The sequence below is a fragment of the Cibotium barometz genome, chromosome 21 (genome assembly GCF_041138505.1).
Source record: "Cibotium barometz isolate CiBa-2024 chromosome 21, ASM4113850v1, whole genome shotgun sequence".
Classification (NCBI taxonomy): Eukaryota; Viridiplantae; Streptophyta; class Polypodiopsida; order Cyatheales; family Cibotiaceae; genus Cibotium; species Cibotium barometz.
In genome coordinates, this window is record NC_141066.1 from 47551073 (window position 1) to 47560027 (window position 8955).

General features: G+C 47.1%; 1 pseudogene; it reads left to right on the forward strand.

Annotated features, from left to right (window-relative positions):
* The first annotated feature begins 1665 nt into the window (after positions 1-1665).
* LOC147627266 (uncharacterized) lies at positions 1666-2347 on the forward strand (annotated as a pseudogene).
* Positions 2348-8955: the final 6608 nt, after the last annotated feature.

Consider the following 8955-nt stretch of genomic DNA (forward strand, 5'->3'; position numbering starts at 1 on the left):
AGCATCAACTCTTGACCACTGGCAACAAGCACTAAATGTATTGTCCCCTTGCCCTCAATGTCACATGCATAGTCGTCTCCCAAGTAAACTTTACCACATTGACGAGCAGAGTAAGAGGCAAACGCACCTGTGTTGGGTGTTACATGAAACGATGCTACAAAATCTACAATCCAGGTGTGAGCCACCTCACCATGGGTGGTCAAAAGTGCATCAATCACTTCTTTCCTGGTAACATGCAAATCTGGATGAGCCATATATGTGCCTGCACCTTCAATGTTTGTGGTGACTGCCAAAATCTCATCAGAGTCTGACAACTCTGTGATAACAACACTGGAAGCTACATTGACCACCTCGGCCTCATTGGAAGACTTCTTTGACTTGTCCTCCTTGTCCTCCTTGTCATCCTCCTCCTTCTTTGACTTGTCCTCCTTGTCCTCCTCCTCCTTCTTGTTTTGCAATTTCTTTTTGAGCTCCTGCTCCTTGAAGAACCTACAATCGGGCTTTTTATGCCCTTTTCTACCACACTGGAAGCAAATTACATCACTCTTCTTGTCCTTCCCTTTGCTTTGACTCCTGGGTTTGCCACTAGAAGAAGCATCATAGCTTTTACTTCTTCCACGTACTGCATAGGCACCACCTGATTCTCCACTGGCTTTCCTTCTGATTTCTTCATTCAGAATAGAGCCCCTGACACCATCGTAACTCAATGTAGGAGAGTTACGTAAGGAGGCTACAAGTGTCTCCCATGAATCAAGTAATGTCATAAGCAAGAAAATAGCCTTGAGCTTGTTTCAAAAGGTGGCAGCCCGTTATCCTGTATAACTGGATAAGAATCCCTGTGAACACACTCAAGTGTTCCGATGCTGGCTTTGACTCGTCCAACTGTAAATTCACCAACTTCCTCATTAGGTGAACTTGGTTCACAGGAGTGGTGTTCTCATAGGTTGCCTTAAGTTTCTGCCATATAGCCAAGGCCCTTGATGTTAGAATTTTCATCACAGGTGCCTCGACCTAGTGCATTTTTGTATGGCTAGTATGTGTCCCGGGCTGGCCACCCTTTGCATTTCATGTAGGTTGCATGGCCGGACCACTCAGATTTGGTTCGGCCGGTCACTCTTTGGTCCACCTTATTTTTCCACGCTATTTTATTAATTCCCCCCACATTTCTAGTCGTGTGGATGTCCTACCTCCACATGGGGTCCTATATAAGGACACCATTGGTGGAGCATTTGTACATGGTCCTTGGTTTCCATAAGGGTAGTTGGAGTTTGAGTCTCTCTCTCTCTCTCTCTCTATCTCGTGCTAGCGTTCCACGAGGTGTGCACCTGCTCTCGTGACACTTTCCTCCACTTCCGCTACGCACTCTCACATGGTATCAGTCGCCAGGTTCTAAGGACTGCAGAGCTGGAGTATTTTCTGCGCGTGAACGTCATCAAAAGCTCAGCGTTTCTTTACTGAAACCCTACGTTTGCAGCCTATAATTTCAGCACCTGCAACTTCAGCGCTCATCTCACGCGGCAGCAGCACCTGCGTCGACAGCAACACCTGCGTTTTCAGCAACACCTGCGTTTTTTTCAGCAGCTGATCCGACATCTGCAGTCTGCAGCAAACGCACCTGTTTGCAGCAGCCACCTGTCCGAGCTCCACATCAAGCGCACGCCCGACATGTCGACTCCGTCCACGAAGCAGAAAGGGCAGCAGAGCAGAGCAGGCTTAAGCCCAGAAGGCGGTCGTCTCCTCGACTGCGACTTCGACACCCTCTTCCTCTGCGACTGCGTCGACATTGGTCAACGCCACATCTAACAATTACCCTCTCACTCAGTTTGCGGAGGAGAAGAAGTTGGATTTGCACAACTACTCAGTTTGGAGAACCATAGTGAAGACCATCATCTTGTATCACAGGCTCTGGGATTGGTTGAATGATTTCACCAATTCGGCAACCCAGCCATCCCTCCCCACTGATACTTAGAATCAGATCGATGAGTGGGTCGACCAGGACATCAGAGTCTTCACCTTTCTTATGATGAGCCTCTCAGATCGCATCACAAAGGAAGTATCTACGGAGGAGCATGCCCATTCCCTATGGAGACGGATTCTTGATCAGTTCGAGGAGAAGTCATTCACCAGACAAATCACACTTGAACGGGAGCTTTACAACCTCCAGTTCAAAGATTTCAACTCTCTTGATGGGTTGACCCGCCGCATGCGGGAGATTTGGGACGACCTTGTAGCAGCCGGAGGCGATATCACCTCGACTCGCATGGCTGGCCTCTTACTTTTCAAGCTTCCACCTCATTTTGATCCCTACTTTCAGAGTCTTTTGACTTCAGGACGTAAAGAAATATAACACCTGGACATTTTAGTTATTAAGAAATTAAAACATTCAAACGTCGTGATTTGAAACGACATACTGAAGCGACGAACTGTCGCTATGTATCCTGCCGATTGAGCAACGTAAACACGCATTTGTTTTGTATCTCAAGTGTGTCTCTGAAAACACCTTGATGCACACACAGTTTGTATTTTTCTACATGGTATCTCGCACAGGCTAGGAAGCCAATCAACGCCAAGAACATACACGGAGCGCTGCACGTTGACACTGATCCGGACAGTAGTCACCCATGGCCCAAGCCGCAGCAGCCTCCCGAACTTATAAAGTCGATAAATTGACCGACACTAATTATCAGCCATGGAAAATGACCATGGAGCTTCTTCTGCAGAAAATGGACCTGCTTACCGTTGTCAACGGAACCCAAGTTATGCCCGATCCAACGGCTGCAGCCAATGCGCAAGCCGTCACGGATTGGAGGACCAAAGATCTGAATGCACGATTAGAACTGTTTCTTCACATGGAAGACAGTCAAAAACAGGCCGTGCGAACACTAACAACATCTCACCAAATCTGGACACAACTTCGTGAAACGTATGAGCACACAGATGTCTCCTCACAAGTAGCGAACTTAAAAAAATTAATGCAACTCTCTATGACCGAGTCTGATGATGTCTCCAAGTTCATCCAGTCTTGGCGGACATCTATGGATGATTTAACATTGTCCGGACTCATCCTTCCTCAGAATGTTCAAGCCATTTGCCTGTTAGCCGCCTTGCCCCCGTCCTGGCAACCCTTCATCACAACGAAGGCGAATCAAGCCAATCTCACTATTCCTTCACTAGTACCCACCATTATTCAAGAACAGGCTATGCGCACCACGATGGCTTCAACGTCATCGGGATCTACCACCACTCTTGCAATGTATTCTACACCACAATCACGTTTTCGCCGCACACAGGGTCGATCCAATCGAAACTCATCTTCATCACGATCCAATATGGAACGTTTTCGCTCCTCCTCTACACGTCGTTATGGTTCCAAGCCACATAATAATCCTAATCTTCGCCTTGCCAAACCACATTGCCGCATATGCAATCGGATTGGCCATAATTCACGTGATTGTTGGCATAATAAAGCGAACAAAGGGAAAACACCCTATCGCTCAGGTCACGCCAACTATGTCTCTGATTCAGGGACGGAATCTGAGAACGTGATAGAAGAGGATGATAATTCGGTGGTATCCGATACATCTTCGGTTGAGGATGCCTTCCTTGCATTTTCTGCCTCACATCAACAATCCGATTCAGCTGAATCCACCTGGATCCTTGATACTGGGGCTACTTGTCATCTGACATCCCGCAAGGAGTGGCTTCACAATTATCGACCTCTTACAATTCCAGTCGATATAAGATTTGGTGATAATGGTACTCAAAAAGCCATTGGAGTCGGCAGTGCGAATGTCGAACTCTCAGATGGGAATCTCGTTATCATTGATCAGATCTACTATGTTCCATATATCGCAAAGAACCTCATCTCCGTCAGTAAGGTGACAGGCCCAGACACCTTTGTGCAGTTTCACCACACTCATTGTTCAATTCATCATCGTCTTCCTAGCGGCAGAAAATATGTTGTTACCTGCCCCCGGTATGGCCGTTTGTACTTCCTTGGTCGCACAACACTCCCTGCCCAGGAAGTCTACAGTGCCGTCCATAATCCAGCTCAACCCTATAAAACGCTACTTTGGCACTATCGTCTTGGTCATCTGAACCATACCACAATGAAATACATGTCCAAGGAGAGATTGGCCTTGAACTTCCATCTTCCACAATCTAGCCGTCTTTCCTTATGTGAAGGCTGTATCTACGGGAAATTATCTAATACTAAGTACCCGACTCACACTAAAGCTACGACAGCACCGCTCCAACTAATTCACACAGATATATGTGAATTACCTACTCCATCTCTTTCTCGCAGCCTTTACTTTCTTACCTTCATCGACGATTACACGAGGTTCACAATCCTATCCTTTTTGAAAGATAAGGCCTCTGCCACGGTCTTACGGGCTTTCCAGACTTATCGTCATCTTGTTGAGAACCAGTTACCCTATACCATCAAGATGCTACAGTCTGACAATGGTGGTGAATATGCCTCGGCTGAGTTCCGAGACTACTGCTATCAACACGGCATCAAGCAACGCTTTACTATTGCTCATAACCCCCAGCAAAATGGGATTGCTGAGCGAAAGAATCGTACACAAATGAATGCCGCTCGTAGCATGCTGAAGGTTGCTGGGCTCCCACCTTCATTCTGGGAGGAAGCAGTCTCTACCGCATGTTACTTGCAGAATCGAATCTACTCACGAAGTGTTGGTGCCATTCCCTATACTCTTTGGTTTGGCCGTCAACCTGATTACAAGCGACTCCGTGTTTTTGGTGCAACTGCCTATGCCTTCATACCTTCCCCAAATCGCCGAAAGCTTGATGACCGTGCCCTCAAAACAATCTTTGTTGGGTACGGAGAGCCTCACGGGGTCAAAGGCTACCGACTATATGATCCCGCACGGAGGCGCTTCTTGTTCTCTCGCACCCTCATCTTTGACGAAGAATCACTCATCTCGACTGCGCCTACACAACCTCCTTCTGAAGATAGAACATCTACCTCTGCTCCACCTTCACCCGCGACCGCCCCCTGTGAACCCCAAACCTCCACGAAAGAGAGCCATTCAATGGTTACTTGGCGGGCTCCCTTTGATCCACTGATTCCTGTGGTGCCACCACCACCGATCCCAGCAGCAGTCGCTCCACCATCCCCACCGATTCAGACAACTCCGCGAACACCTGCTGTCCGTGTCCTGCATCGCTCGACAGAACACGTCAGCCCACTTGCAGTCACCCAACGTCCACCGTGGAATCCCACGGGGCGTTCTTCCCACACGCGTCGGTCCCTAACTGCCAATCTACATGCCAACCGCGCCATATATGGTCCATCCCCTACGTCTGCACCTGCTACCTCCGATACACCCTCACCATCCAGCGATTCCTCTCTCATTCCTCCTTCTTCCCCTACATCTGCCCCTGCGAATCGCACTAGAGCCCTCACAGATCTTTATAATACTACTACACGACTCGATGCACTTTTGGCTCAGCACGACCTTGCATCGGAATATGCTTTCTCAGCCGTCTCTGAGGCATCGACCTTTTCACTTACGGAGGAACCCATCTCAGTTGCATCTGCACTTGACGGACCTGACTCTTCCCAATGGTGGTCTGCCATGCAGTCTGAATATGATTCGTTGGTTCAAACCAACACCTGGACTCTCGTACCGCCTCCACCTGATCGTCATCCCATCAGCTGCAAATGGCTTCTTCGGCATAAACTCAATCCTGATGGCACGATCGCCCGTTACAAGGCCCGATTGGTGGCGCGTGGTTTCAGTCAAGTCCCTGGACTTGATTACCATGAAACATTTTCTCCTGTCCTTCGTATGGCCTCCTTCCGGATATTGCTTGCACTTGCCACTTTGATGTGCAGACAGCATTCTTACATGGAGACCTTCCGGAGGAGCTATACATGGAGCAACCACCATACTTCGTCAATCAAGATACTCCCCATTATGTCTGCAAGCTGCAACGATCTCTATATGGACTTAAACAGTCTCCTCGCTTATGGTTCCAACGGTTCAACAATTTCATGCTACAACACGGGTACACACGTCTTCTCTCTGAGCCTAATATATATATACGTCATACTTCTCAAGAATTCCTTGTTGTTGCATTATATGTTGATGATATACCTCTATTAGGCTCATCTGATGCAATAGTTCAACTTGCTAAGAAAGAGTTGTCCACCGCTTTCGCCATCAAAGATTTAGGACCACTCACTTATTTCTTGGGTCTTCAAGTCACACGTAACAGATCTGAAGGAACACTCTCCCTACATCAAACAAAATTTATAGATGAGATACTTCATCAGTTTGGGATGAGCCACATTAAGCCGGCTTCATCCCCTCTCCCGGTTACCAATAAACTGTCTCTCGCTGACTGCCCCGCGTCCGACCGTGATAAACAATATATGTTGCAATTCCCATACAAACAACTTCTGGGAAAATTGCGCTACTTGGTCACAAGCACCCGCATAGACCTGTGTCACAGTGTAAATTTTCTATCTCGTTTTATGCATAACCCGGGCTATAAACACTGGAAAGCACTTCAAAGAATTGTACGATACCTTAAATTCACACGTAATCTTGGTTTACATTATTCTCGGTCCTCCAGTCTGAGTCAGCTCACCTCACTCCTCGGATGGTCTGACTCCGATTGGGGGGGTGAAATCGACACAAGGAGATCTACTGCTGGGTTTACCTTCCTTCTTGCAGGAGCAGCAGTCACATGGCAGTCAAAGAAGCAAGTTTCAGTCACACTTTCATCTGCTGAAGCTGAGTTTGTTGCAGTTGCATTAGCAGCAAAAGAAGGTCTATGGATTCAGATGTTAATTGAGGAATTAAAGCTGCTACCAAAGCCTCGATTGAAGATATTCTGTGACAATCTTTCTTGCATTTATCTTGCAAGTAATCCCAAACATTCGGAGAAGACAAAGCACGTTGATCTTAAATATCACTTCATTCGTGAAATGATTGAAGAAAACAAGCTGGTGCTGGAACACACATCAACAGAGACAATGTGGGCGGACTTTCTAACAAAGCCACTGTCGTCACAAAAGCATGACCTGTGTTGCAGCAGTGTTGGACTAAAAAGAGTACATAACAAAATGACCAGTGTTAAAGGGGTGTAAAGAAATATAACACCTGGACATTTTAGTTATTAAGAAATTAAAACATTCAAACGTCGTGATTTGAAACGACATACTGAAGCGACGAACTGTCGCTATGTATCCTGCCGATTGAGCAACGTAAACACGCATTTGTTTTGTATCTCAAGTGTGTCTCTGAAAACACCTTGATGCACACACAGTTTGTATTTTTCTACAGGACGAACCTTCTTCCCTACCTAGGACGAGATCCTTCCTTCCCTCACAGACAGATCGAGGGGCCCTCAGCTTTCAGAGCTAGTGGTGCTGTTGACGCCGATGGAGCATTGGTTGCTCGGGGAGACAAGAAGAAGAAGAAGAAGAAGGACATCGAGTGCTTCTACTGCCATAAGCCAGGGCACAAGGAAGCGAAATGCAGAAAGAAGAAGCGTGAAGAGAGAGGCGGTAAGGAGAAGCCGACAGCCTCGACAGCAGTTGCATCTTCCTCGATGGAGCACGTGAGACCTGTACTTGTCTCGCGACTACAGACACCGCTCTTGCATCCTCGTAGTCAGGCACTTGGGTGGTCGACAGTGGTGCTTCCAGGCACATGACTCCCCAAAAGTCATGGTCTAGTTCTCTTACCCCCACTCATCTATGGGTGACAACCATGAGATCCCTGTTTTTGGTGTAGGCCAGATTGAACTCTTCCGCAGCTCTTCCGACCCGAAGTTCCACACAGCGGAGGCCTTATATGTTCCGGACATAGCCTTCAACTTGCTCTCTGTTGCGGGTTTGGACTCTCAGGGAGCTTCTGTACTCTTTCGGGACGATCAAGTTACCATTTCTGATTCATCGACAGGCGATATCCTTGCACGTGGTGAGTGCGACGGTTCCCTCTTCCGCCTCACTGCTCTTCTTTCTTGCCAAGTTGTATCTTCTTCTTTATGGCATGCGAGATTTGGACATCTTTGTCACCAGCAGGCAGCTGCAGAGCAGGCAGCTCGGGATTCTCTCGTGGAGGGATTGCCCATACTTCGCTCTCCTCTACGGGCGTATGCGAGGCTTTCCAGTTGGGTAAGCAACACAGGGTTACCTTTCCGAAGCAGGCAACTAACAAAGCTTCGGAGCCACTTGCACTGATTCACATTGATCTGTGTGGACCCATGTCCACTTCCTCATTTTCTGGTGCATATTATATGCTTGTGCTTGTGGATGATTTTAGCAGGTACACTTGGGTTTATTTCCTTAAACTCAAGTCGGAGGCTTTCTCTCATGTTCATGATTGGAAGACGATGGTCGAAAAGGAGGAGGACCTAACGGTCAAGTGCATTCGCTCTCAGACAGAGGGGGTGAGTTTCTCTCAGAAGACTTTGCACAGTGGTGCAAGTCAGAAGGCATTCGGCACCAGCTGACTACTCCCTACACTCCTTCCCAGAATGGAGTCGTTTATAGCCCTATTAGGAGATCTTTTGATAAGATAAACAGCTATAGCAACTGCTTCTGCCCAAAGTCCATTAGGCAACCCAGTGTTTGATAGCATACTTCATACTTTCTCTTGAATTATATGGTTCATCCTCTCAGCAACACCATTTTGTGGAGGGTTATATGGAGCAGCCAACTCTCTCTTTATGCCTTTAGAATCACAAAAATCCTGAAAGACTTTAGAGATATACTCCCCACCATTGTTTGTGTGCAAACACTTGATCTCTAAATCAATGATCCAATCTTTCACATCTTGACCATCTGATGCAACCAATTGTGCAGTATTCAAATTTGATGTTAACAGCACATCAAAATCTTCATCCTCAATGCATGTAGCAGTGATCTCTTCAATCTTCACTATGGCTTTGAAATTTTCTGAACTCTTCTCATTA